At 35.3% G+C, this 13,173-nt stretch overlaps 1 long non-coding RNA gene across 1 annotated transcript in view; it reads left to right on the forward strand.

Annotated features, from left to right (window-relative positions):
- The first annotated feature begins 9,817 nt into the window (after positions 1–9,817).
- Positions 9,818–13,173, forward strand: part of LOC111087145 — a 15,228-nt gene continuing 11,872 nt past the window's right edge. The window contains exon 1 of the long non-coding RNA XR_002611862.1: positions 9,818–9,991. This is a non-coding gene — a long non-coding RNA (uncharacterized LOC111087145). The remainder of the gene's footprint in view (positions 9,992–13,173) is intronic.

A 13,173-nucleotide genomic window follows, 5' to 3' on the forward strand; every position in this document is an offset into this window, starting at 1 on the left:
GTATCGCTGAAGTTCCTCGGAAAAAAATTGTACCGGAAATTAACAAACAAATAGATACCTAACAGAAGTAAAATACTTAGGCAGTTAATTATCGTTATTAGTCTCTTCACAACGTTGATCTATATACATTGAAACTTAACCAATGAAAATAAGAAATAACAAGTGTTTAAACTTAAGACCTCCTTTGAGCTTGAGGCCGGGCCAAATGGCTCACCTGGTCTCCCCGTCCCACCAAACATACTCGCTCTTTCAGCCGTGAGGGCATTATAATGTGTGAGTCAATCACACTATTCGTTGGTAAAAGAATAGCCCAAAAGTTGGCGGTAGATGGTGATGACTAGCTGCCTTCCTTCTAGTCTTTCACTACTAAATTAGGGACGGCAAGCGCAGATAGCCCTCATGTAGCTTTGCGCGAAATTCAAACCATGATACGAGACCTTTAAATCTTTATTATAGTGACGTTATGCTGTTGGGTTATAGCTGTCTCATTTGTTAGCTATGACCAGGCTTAGCTTATTGTTTAGCATTGGGTTCACGAGTGCGCTAGTGACGTTGAAATTTCACCACTTAGTCAAGCGAGTGTCCCAAAAAATGATGGAGGGCACTGTTCACCAGCTGTCTTCTATCTCCTGCATTAGTTCAAATTTAGGGGGCTACATGCAAAGATTGTAAGAAAGTGGAGATCAAACAGCTACACGTAAATCACTTTTTTATTGTTAAGTGTTACTTCTGTAACACACTAATTGGCCGATTAAACATGTCTTGTACTAAAGGTTAAAGAACTACTTTCTAACTTTCATCTTTCAGTTTGAAACTTATAATTAAGCTGAGGTGTTGGATAGATAAATAGATAAATAAAGGCGTTTTTATCATGAAAAAATTAATAACATAATGTTATGTCTCCGTTCGTTAATTAATTTTCCGTAAATTCTTTCCGACTAAACTTTAGCGACACAAGTCCTTTCTTAAATAAAACTGGTTTATTCTTTCTGAATACAACTTTACGATACACTTAATTTCAACAGTCGCTCTATAACAAACGCTATAACTCACGTCTCACGTGGCCAACAATATTCTGTCCGCATACATTCAATTACTCATTACACTGTTGTCCAGTCACGTTGTGAACGTTTTATATATGTACAATACTAACACCTGTCTAGTAAATGCTAGGGCATTCATGAAGGAACAGGACATTTCTAAAAAGACGTGGCGTGATGCTAGTCACGTGACTTCGCTGACGCAACAATAATTTCACGATTAAAACACATAAAGCACAAAGCTACACAATGGATATTTGTGTTATGCTCACCACGAGTATCGAAACCCGGTTTCTAGCGTTATAAGTCTGCAGACTTACTGTTGTGCACATATAAATATACAGAGACCGCACCATCAAAATAAAAGGTAATTTCATTTGAAAATTATATTTTTTGTGTGCTTCAGAAATTAGGTTCAAATAAAATGCACAAATATTTGAAGCTGTTAAGGATGTTCCTTCAAAATATGCCTCCTGGTGGCTCAGTGATAAACTCTGTAGCTTGTAATGCTAAAATTTGGGGTTCGATCCCGCGATTGACACAGCATATATAGCACATTTATCCCATTGTATAGCTTTATCCTTAACAAGAAACAAATCTTTTAATTGTCTGGTTCTATCACATTTTTGTTTACTTGCTCATTTGCACTGATTTTTTTTGCCGTTGTTTTTTGTCAAATCTATATATATCGTATCATTTTTTATCTTTCATTAAGCTTCTTTGCCACGGTCACACATAATTGTTTTATTGGTGACTAAAAGCCCGTAGTAAAGCGTTTTCTCTGTAGGGTTTATGAAGTTGGAAAACTAAAGCTATATTGCTATAATTGCTATAATATTGCTATATATATAAAGCTATATCTTGTGATTATAAAACGTTTTCGTAGATCATATTTATTGCCACATTGGGGCTCACACTTGTACTGGCCCCCAGGGGGTCAGTGATACATTTACGGACTAACAACGCTAAAATCCGGGGTTCGATTCCCCGTTGTAGACAGAGTGCACATACCCAATTGTATAGCTTTGTACGTGTACTATACATACAACGTCAAACCGTATGTGAAAAACGGTATATTGTTATGAAACAGTAGTCCCATTCAATAACCATGTTGTTTGGTATCCCCGGGCAACAGTCTGCTCACCTTAACCCAGAGATAACCAGAATAAACTAGATAAATTTTGGTTAAGTGAGCGTGTTTAAACTAATAAAGACTCATCTATTAAACTTAACTACCATAACTCGAGAAACATTATACAGACACCTATTGCGTTGGATTTGTTTACGCCTATTAATTAGACATTATTAATACCACGCTGAAAGTCATCTTGCTGAAACAACCGTTTACCAAACAGTATACCATGATACTAAAAGTTCGTTCAATCTAACAATCTCTCTAAAGAACAGTTTGAGCCAGAAATGTCTGAAATTTTGCACAATATAATTACGTTTTAAGAACACTGAAAGCAGTTAAATTCGTTATTATTATTTGTTTTATTTATAAATACACATACAAGTAATTAAACCACCAAACATGAAACTTAATTAGCCGTTCTCATTCACCTTATACCCAGTCTGTGGGGGGTGAAAAATACATACCTCGACAAATATATCAAACCCTTGCGACCTGCTCTGTAAAATACTTGGGAGTAGTAAAACCAAAAAAATCGAACATCAGTCAACAACTTAGAATACATGTGCAAAACATGCTTCCTTACATGTTTTCTCTCTCAATTATTAACAAATGATTAACATAATTCCACACAGTGGGTAGTGGAAGCTTCTAGCTTTCTAGCTTGATGGTCTCCTAGTAACTACGAAGTGTTGTGGTCAACATTGCTTCACAACAACATTTCTAAGAGTAGTACTTTCGCTTGGAGTTGAATACGTAAATACAAACATAGAATAAATGCACTCTGAATGTCCTTGATGTTATAGAACATAATACGTATCCCAATGGAGGTTTTATATTGTAACAATAAATAATGAAAAAATGAGTGAATACGAAACGAGGGTAATTTAATATGGAAATATATATATATAACTATAACACATAATGGGGAAAGAGAATTTTGAAAGACAATGAAAATAAACTTTTTTTTTCTCCATATGAAACAATGACAAATGGAAACAAAAAATGAAAAAAAAAAAGATAATGACAAAACCACGAAATTTCATTTTAAATATAAAAAAACTTGACAAAATATAATAAAGAACAATTCTGCGTTACTTATTGCACATTAATCAAATATAGTAACAAGTTTGAGATTTTATCCGGATAGTAAAAACAAAACAAAACACGGAAGTCTAATTCTCTGTACCGGTTACGCATAAATGGTCAGCGTGCTTGAAATATAGTCCAGAGGTTCGTGGCCCGTTGCCGCAAAAAACTCGATCCGCTGTGGATACACTATAAAAGTGATGGTCAAGTCCCACTTTCTATCAGACCAGAGTAACCTAAGAGTTGGTGGTATATGGCCGTTTAATACCTGGATTTCCTGTAGTCTGCCACTTCACACTTGGAAATGATTTTATACAGATAAAACTTTTTGTAGCTTTGCACGAATATTCTGACAAATATCAATCTCGGTGGGTTAATTGTCTGTTTGTTTGTAATTAAGAACAAAGCTACACAATGGGCTATTTGTGCATTGCCCACCACGAGTATCGAAACCCGGTTTCTAGCAGACATACCGCTGTGCCACTGGGGGGGGGGGGTTAAGTAAGCGACGTTTAAGTGAGATTGTTTCTTTTAACAGTTTTTTGAAGAAGTGACTTATTTCAGGACTTTTAAATCTAAAACGTCTTTTTGTTTTTTAATCTGGGCTTGGATGTTAGATTTTAATCATCTTTATTTATATGGTTTGGGATATCAGTCAAAACGGTATTTTCTAGTCTACAGCCATGCATAACCACAAAGACTTAACTATATTGAAATATTTTGTCTATTTACACCGTGGTTATCTTTCCGGACTCTGAATACGAGAGTTTATGGTTTGAGTCCCTTTGTCTTAAAACCATAGTCCTTATTTGAGGCCCGTGGTTAATATAAAAGTGCCAGCAAAATTCCATTGTTCGATTAGACAAGCCTCAGAGTTGACGGTGGATGCTGTTGACTAGCTACCTTCCCTCTCGTCTATTAGTTCAAAATTAGGGATGGCACAGGTTGTAGTTTTGCGCAAATTTTCGAAACAAACATTTATTTACACGACTCAAAAATAGAAAACGTGATTTTGAGGACAAGATAAAGTTTTAAAACGTGAAGAGAGTTCAGTGTCGTAAAAAGAAATCAAAACAAAGGAAAATGAAGTGAAGAATTATGTCAAAATAAACAAACGAAATATAAGTGTCCAACTAACCAAGAACAGAAATTCATTGGCAAAATAATAGGAAAAAACTTCAGAGGAAAAATATTTTAAAGAAAGCTTGGATGTTTGCACTCTCAAACATTCGCTGTCTTCACAAGGGCAGCATGTATGCTAGTCATCCGATGAGGCATATTTTGCGCTTAGCAACGCACAGAACAGCTGGATGGTAACGTTGACTGTACATTCTCTAAACAAGAAAAGATTGATCGAATGGAGTGACCTTATGCTGGATGGTAACGTTGACTGTACATTCCCTAAACAAAAAAGATTGATCGAATGGAATGACCTTATGCTGGATGGTAACGTTGACTGTACATTCTCTAAACAAGAAAAGATTGATCGAATGGAATGACCTTATACTGGATGGTAATGTTAACTGTACATTCTCTAAACAAGAAAAGATTGATCGAATGGAGTGACCTTATGCTGGATGGTAACGTTGACTGTACATTCTCTAAACAAGAAAAGATTGATCGAATTGAGTGACCTTATGTTGGATGGTAATGTTAACTGTATATTCTCTAAACAAGAAAAGATTGATCGAATGGAGTGACTTTATGCTGGATGGTAATGTTAACTGTTCATTCCCTAAACAAGAAAATATTGATCGAATGGAGTGACCTTATGCTGGATGGTAATGTTAACTGTACATTCTCTAAACAAGAAAAGATTGATCAAATGGAGTGACCTTATGCTGGATGGTAATGTTAACTGTACATTCCCTAAACAAAAAAAGATTGATCGAATGGAGTGACTTTATGCTGGATGGTAATGTTAACTGTACATTCCCTAAACAAAAAAAGATTGATCGAATGGAGTGACTTTATTTTGGATGGTAATGTTGGCTGTACATTCTCTAAACAAAAAAAGATTGATCGAATGGAGTGACTTTATGCTGGATGGTAATGTTAACTGTACATTCCCTAAACAAAAAAGATTGATCGAATGGAGTGACTTTATTTTGGATGGTAATGTTGGCTGTACATTCTCTAAACAAGAAACGATTGATCGAATGGAGTGACCTTATGCTGGATGGTAACGTTGACTGTGAGCATGCTTCACTGTAAAGTCACTTTCACCACATATTTTCATTTATATCCGTAGACTGAGTGACCAATCATTTGCATTTGAGGTCGCATAAAGGATCATTATATGTGTGCTCTGCATAAAAACTAAACTGGAGAGGGGATAAACGATATCATTCTTTCATGGTTTAGTTTGGTTTGAATTTCGCGCAAAGCTACACGAGGGCCATTTGCGCTATCCGTTCCTGATTAGCAGTGATAGGCCAGGGGAAAGGCAGCTAGTCAACACTACCCATCATCAACTCTTTGGCTACTCTTTTACCAATGAATAATGAGATTGACCGTCATATTATATCGCCCCCACGTCTGAAAGGGCGAGCATGTTTGGTGAGGATGATTCGAACCCGCAAATTACACATCAAGCGCCCTAACCATTAGGCCATTCTAGGCCCACTCTTTAATAGTGGTCTAGCCTTGTTATGGCTGAAATATAAATTAAAGTTATTCTTTGATTATTGTTTGCAGTGTATCATTAAGTTAGTTTTTAAATATCATAATCTTTTTACAGATAATATGTATGTTTCTCGTAAATCCATTTTCTGCGATTTGTGAAAAAATAAATAGAATATTCTCTGTAATAGTAACAAGCAGTGTTCGTTACTTGGTTGTGACAACATCTAGAGTATGCTGAAGTAATGAAGCCAAACAAGCTAGACCGAAAGGAGTGGCCCAGCGTGTTTATAAATACAACATAAAACTATGTCTTAGCAGTAGGCCTGAATTATTAAAATACCGAACCGAGATGACAGATTCGCGTGCTTAGGTACTGCAGAGTTACATCGAACGTGACAATATGCACGCACCAATTGCTGCTTTATTGAGAACTTTCATAGAATGAAAATGGGTCTTTAATAGTGAAGTATATGCTGAAATCGATATTCAACTTATAAATCCACCAAGTCTTTATAGAAGAAGAAAAGTAAAGAGTTAAATTTATCTTTAAATTAAGGTGAATTATAGAGAACAATTTAGACTACTTTATGCTATAACTGGAAAGTCTATGCACATTAGGCCTAACAGACTAGAAGATTGAAGTATGTCCAACAGGTTATTTATTGATAGTAGTGTACTGTCTTTTTACGATAAGCCCCCCCCACCCCCACAGTGGCACAGCGGACTTACAACGCTAGAAACCAGGTTTTGATACCGTGATAGGCAGAGCACAGATACCCCAACAACTTTTATCAAAAAATCAATAGAGGGTCGAAATATTCTTCTGCAGCATTCCTCCTGTTCTATGGCGTAATAAATATTTTCAATTGATTTATTTATATGTGGTGGTATGAACTGTTAAGAAGATCTTTACTAACACCTGCTAGTGAATGCAGAAAATAACATTAGATCACCATAGTAAAAAACCTGGTGCCTTCCCACGATGGTAAGAATGGGGTAATTTATATCGTGGAAATTGTCTTGCTGTGAATTGTTAGTGCGCTAACTCTTCAGCCGAACCCGGCATGGCCAGGTGGTTAGGGCGCTCGACTCGCAATCTGAGGGCCGCTGGTTCAAATCCCCTTTCCACCAAACATGCTCGCTCTTTCAGCCGTGGGGGCATTATAATTTGACGGTCAATCCCACTATTCGTTGGTAAAAAGAGTAGCCCAAGAATTGGCGGTGGGTGGTGATGACTAGCTGCCTTCCCTATAGTCTTTCATTGCTAAATTAGGGACGGCTAGCGCAGATAGCCCTCGTGTAGCTTTGCGTGAAATTCAAACCAAAATAAACAAACAAACAATCTCTTCAGTTCAGCTGGTAGAGAAGTCGCCTGGCGTTTGGAAGGTTTTGGGTGCAATACAGACCCGCGAAATTATCATACATGTTCATCTGTTTCTGATGTAGACAAAAATTTGTTTGAAACTTCAAACTGGAACTAATAGGATATGAAAATAAACTGGTGCAATATAAATACATAGCAAGTGAATCCAAGCAGCTACAACTAGATATTTAGTAAAAGTATAATTGTATATTAGGAAACATTTTAAATCATTGTTTACCGATGTTCGATATATATATTTTTCCAACTTTCATAAACTACGTATCGTAAGATAAACAGTTTACTCCACCTGGTGCTCTCGGGTGGGCCAACCAACAGTACAATTCCGGACTTACAATATTAAAATCCGTAGTTCGATTCCTCGCTGTGGACAGAGCACAGGTAGCCCATTGCGTAGCTTTGCGCTAAAAATACAATCAGCTTCATAATTAGGCACTCATAAAATAAAATGTATATAATTCTTCAGGCGCTCGTCGTAATAAACAATGGTACTTTATCAGGTGTTCGTCGTAATATAAACAGTATATTTATTCAGGCGCTTGTCGTAATATAAAAACGGTATACTTTATCAGATGCTCGTCGTAAGTATCGTAGTTCCCATGTTTATATAAGAAGTTAAGAAAATAAATTATAATTACCCTGTTCATTTCACTTTCTCTCAACAGGTATAAAACTTATCGCCACGTTTTCATTCCCAGTGTGTACAGTATATGATGATTTGTGTCGAGATTATAATAACTTAAACTGAATTCAGAAAGAGTCTATGTTTTAAAAGACCAAATAAGAAAACGTTTTTTGTTTCATTCTACTTCCATTAAAATATCTATTCCGTGTTCCATAATATCATCTAGAAGAAAACCATTTCTTATTGTAATATTTATTATATGAAGAAGGTGTACAGATACTGTGCACGTGCACTAGAGATGGAAACACATTCTAAACAGGAAAATGTTTTACATGTAGCATTTACACACACACATATAATATGTAAGATCACAAACGTTTATAGGTTTGCGAATCAGAATCGAAGATTTCACAAATTTTTTCATAAGTTGTGATCTTGTTTACCAATAACAACATCTGAAAAGAGTTAGTGAACTCTGGGTATATTACTACCAACAAACTCTTAGAAACGTCTGAGAACTCAACATGTTACCAATAACAACATCTGAAAAGAGTTAGTGAACTCTGGGTATATTACTACCAACAAACTCTTAGAAACGTCTGAGAACTCAACATGTTACCAATAACAACATCTGAAAAGAGTTAGTGAACTCTGGGTATATTACTACCAACAAACTCTTAGAAACGTCTGAGAACTCAACATGTTACCAATAGCAACATCTGAAAAGAGTTAGTGAACTCTGGGTATATTACTACCAACAAACTCTTAGAAACGTCTGAGAACTCAGCATGTTACCAATAGCAACGTCTTATAACAGTTTATCAAACTTGGTTTTTCTTACCAATAGCAACAGTTTATGTACTGGCACGTTTTTATAACAATTTATAAAGAATTTAATTAAGTTTCAATGTGTCTACGTCATATTGTCCAAAAGCGTCTTAGAACAGTTTATGAACCTCGGTTTTCTTACCAATAGCAATAGTATATTACCATATCATGCATATGTTAGCACGCGTATGTTTAAGCATTACCATACCGTGTATATAAAGACGTGCATTTTTGTTTAAACATTATGATATCACGTTTAAAATGACGTTTAAATGTTACCATAGAATGCATATAATGATAATATGGTATCTTTGTTTTAGTATTACAATACCATATATTACCATTTTTCGTATTTAAGTATTAGCTTTGAAATTTGGCAAGTTTACCTAATAATTAATATGAAAGAAATAGTCTTTGTTTTCCTGTTACCATTTTTATATGGTCAAAGCGTGATTTTGATTAATATATTTTAATTTTCTTGTTTGTTGTTAAGCACAAAGCTACACAAAGGACTGTCTGTGTTATCGAAAACCGATTTTTAGCGTTATAAGCCTTCAGACTTACAGCTGAGCCACCGAGGGTGGTTGGGGGGCGTGATCAAAATGTATATATTATAAGATTCAAAGTTTTACTGAAACACTGCAATGGACCTATGATTTATCTAAACTGATGCATTATCACCGTGTCCATGCACTGTCACAGTATTATTCTCGCTGTCTTTTATCAAGCAAAAGTACTGGGACCGATTAGCTAAACTTTTATTGTTTTACCACTCGGTGACATATAATGGTTTTCTGTACTCGATCACCAATGTTTCACTAATGGGTTCAGGTAAAACTTTCCCTAGTGGCCAGTTTCTCTAACTTAGTTTAGTTTACTCGTAATGCCCGTGTCTTTAAAGCCAATATTTGTTTGACATTATACCAGTACTGTGAGTGTATAATTACAACAAGACAAGGTATCTTATGATATGTTGCGTAGTGGGTGTGGTTTCAAGGCTCCCACTCTCGCGTCGAGAGTAAGAAGTTCGAACTCGACTTTGGATCTCGTTCTACTAAACGCAACAGTGAAATAGATGAGTGCTAGAGTGGTTAGTGTACTGACGCTTTTAGCTTTATCTTAAATTTGAATAAACCCTTGAAACGCAAAGCCAAAGGTTTTCATGGTGTGCAAGAAACTCGTGGTATATTCAAAGTTTTCACATTTTATAAGCACGCTGATTATTATATTTTTTCGAAGGTTATGGAAGAAGCTGATTGGAGCGAAATGTTGTAAGTGTGCACGTTTGGTTGGATGTTGTTGTTTTTTATATTTTCAAGTAACCCAAGTTTTTTTTAAATGTTTAAATTTTTATGAAAGGTAAATGTACATGAGAACTAAAAAATGTTTTAACTGTTTATTAAATTATAATATAAAGATACACCAATAAATAGAACATCTGTTTAATGATTATATTAAAGACTTCTCTTCACAAAAGGTAAAACTGAAACTATAATGTGTAAAGTAGAGGCCTAATGCATAGATAGAATACCCTTTTAGACAGCAAATAAAAAAATTAAATAAATATTCGCGCACACAAGATAAACAAATAAACCTAAGGTACTGTGTGTGGTATTTTAAGGTTTAGTATGACCAAGTTCTTGATCTTCGGATCTAGCACTTAGCAATATAGTGAAGTTTATCGTAGATTCAACTGGGTGACAATAGAAGGGTACAACGAAACAAAAGCTCCTAGTAGCACAGCGGTATGTCTGTGGACTTACAATGCTAGAAACCGGGTTTCGTAACCCGTGGTGCGCAGAGCACAGATAGCCCTTTGTGTAGCTTTGTGGTTAACTACAAATCAAAATCAATCATAATGAAACAAAAACATGCCATATTTTTAACAAACAAGAAGTTGATATTAAGAGTTATTCGATCAGGAAAGGATTATTGCGTTAGTGGATTTGAGGATAAAATTAATTGGCCAAGATTATATAAAATGATCAACTAATCTGCATTTAAGTGAAAGCGGAATAAAACGAACTATATTTAAAATCAAATACTAGAATATTATCGTTAAGCTTACTGCAATGAGGGCGCGGATTAGCCGTATGATAATGCTTTAGATTTCGTATCAACTGAAGTTAAAATTAATATTAGCGAATTTTAAGTATTTTTATCAATAATTTTCTGAGCTATAAAATGATCCTGACTATTACGGTACTAAGATGAGAAATCAGTTCATTTTATATATATAATGGTAACTGTATTCCAAAATATATTTATGTGTTGTGAGAGTAAATATCGTGAGTAGTTCATAACATTGAACTTTGACAAGGCAGCCAGAGGGTTTACTTATTCAGTAAAGCTTGCTTGCGATGACAAATGTGTACAGAAAGCCTATTCGCTAATGTAAAGCAAAATAACTTGAACCTTTGTTGTTATTGTTCTTTCAAAGATTTCGCGAATAACGAATAACATATATATAGCACAGGAAATACATTCTTAATGAAACTTTTATAAAAATAATGCTTATCGGATGTATGATGATCCAAAAAACGCAGTCGAAACCCAGGGTTGTTGTGTGGTTTCTATTCAATTTTTGGTATTTCTGCTCTAAAACTATAGTAGCTCTAGAAACAATGTGCAGATAAAAACAATTTGAAATTATTCACTCGAAATTTTATTTTATTATTTCCAACAGTGCAAGTTCTTTCTTAGAGGACAACCGATCCTACAATCTCCTAACTTCACACTGTTTATTTTATTATTTCCAACAGTGCAAGTTCTGTCTTATAGGACAGCCGATCCTACAATCTCCTAACTTCACACTGTTTATTTTATTATTTCCAACAGTGCAAGTTCTGTCTTATAGGACAACTGATCCTACAATCTCCTAACTTCACACTGTTTATTTTATTATTTCCAACAGTGCAAGTTCTGTCTTAAAGGACAACCGATCCTATAATCTCTTAACTTCACACTGTTTATTTTATTATTTCGTTATGAGACAAACAAGTTGCATTGTGCGTTTTTAATATTTCATTATTATTTGTTTGAGACAGAAAGAAAGAAAAATTCAAGAGAGTGTTGCAACTTGTGCGTGACTGCCGCAATTTTCTCGATGATCTGTTGCACGTACTACTGGTGTATGAATTTGAATACGTATTGACGCACTATTACGGCATGAATGTTACAACTGAGGGATGTACAGCTTTGTATGAAGAACATGCACTGTAACGGCTATAGCCAAGCGATGTTATTCCGAACAACTCGAATTATACTGTTTTTAAGAGCATTTTGTATGATTTTAAATATTGATGACACTTACCAGCTTATTCTGGTAGTATATTTCGAGTGAAGACGGATAAACGACTAAAACTGCTTTCTTGTGACTGGTCTACTCGAATCGCCATCTGTTGTCGAACTAAACGAGAATACGAACATAAAGAAACTACTATCACACTAACGGAAACACGAAATTGTAGTCTATTGTCAGGTTTGTCTGAAAACTATATAATCCATGCATATAAAGTGTAGTCTGCCATTCGTAACTGCTGTTGAAAGTTGTGTTTAAAATATGAACAGTGTAGTCTGCCTCTCGTAACTGCTGTTGCAAGTTGTGTTTAAAATAAGAACAACGTAGTCTGCCTCTCGTAACTGCTGTTGAAAGTTGTGTTTAAAATATGAACAATGTAGTCTGCCTCTCGTAACTGCTGTTGAAAGTTGTGTTTAAAATATGAACAATGTAGTCTGCCTCTCGTAACTGCTGTTGAAGGTTGTGTTTAAAATATGAACAATGTAGTCTGCCTCTCGTAACTGCTGTTGAAGGTTGTGTTTAAAATAAGAACGATGTAGTCTGCACCTAGTAACTGTTGTTGAGGGTTGTGTTTAAAATATGAACAATGTAGTCTGCCTCTCGTAACTGCTGTTGAGGGTTGTGTTTAGAATAAGAACGATGTAGTCTGCACCTAGTAACTGTTGTTGAGGGTTGTATTTTAGATATAAACAATGTAGTCTACCACTCGAAACTATGTTAAAGATTTAGAAATACGAACAAAATAAGGTGACTTCAAATTCGATGACGAGGAACCCACTTTAAGACTAATAATGGCTGGAGACGGCTTGAATGGGTAATGAAGAAAAACTTTAATATAAGTTTAACATAACAGCAAATGTACAACGTTTTGACAAGATTTTGTCACCATCACCTGATTACCTCATTACCTATTCAAGCCGTCTCCAGCCATTAAAATAAGGTGACGTCGGATATCCTTATAAAATTGTCATTCTAGAATTTAAAGAATAATTATAATCGTGTTCGCTGTACAACCCAGCTGTTAGAGTGTCGGATACACGTTCAGTAAAGTCTGCTATTCATCTGTTGTTTCTCCATCAGAAGTACGAAGAATGTTGTTTGTCACTAATAATGTGTCTGCCGGAAACATGGTCAGTAAAGTCTGCTATTCAT

This window comes from Limulus polyphemus, unplaced genomic scaffold (assembly GCF_000517525.1).
Source record: "Limulus polyphemus unplaced genomic scaffold, Limulus_polyphemus-2.1.2 Scaffold1794, whole genome shotgun sequence".
Classification (NCBI taxonomy): domain Eukaryota; kingdom Metazoa; phylum Arthropoda; class Merostomata; order Xiphosura; family Limulidae; genus Limulus; species Limulus polyphemus.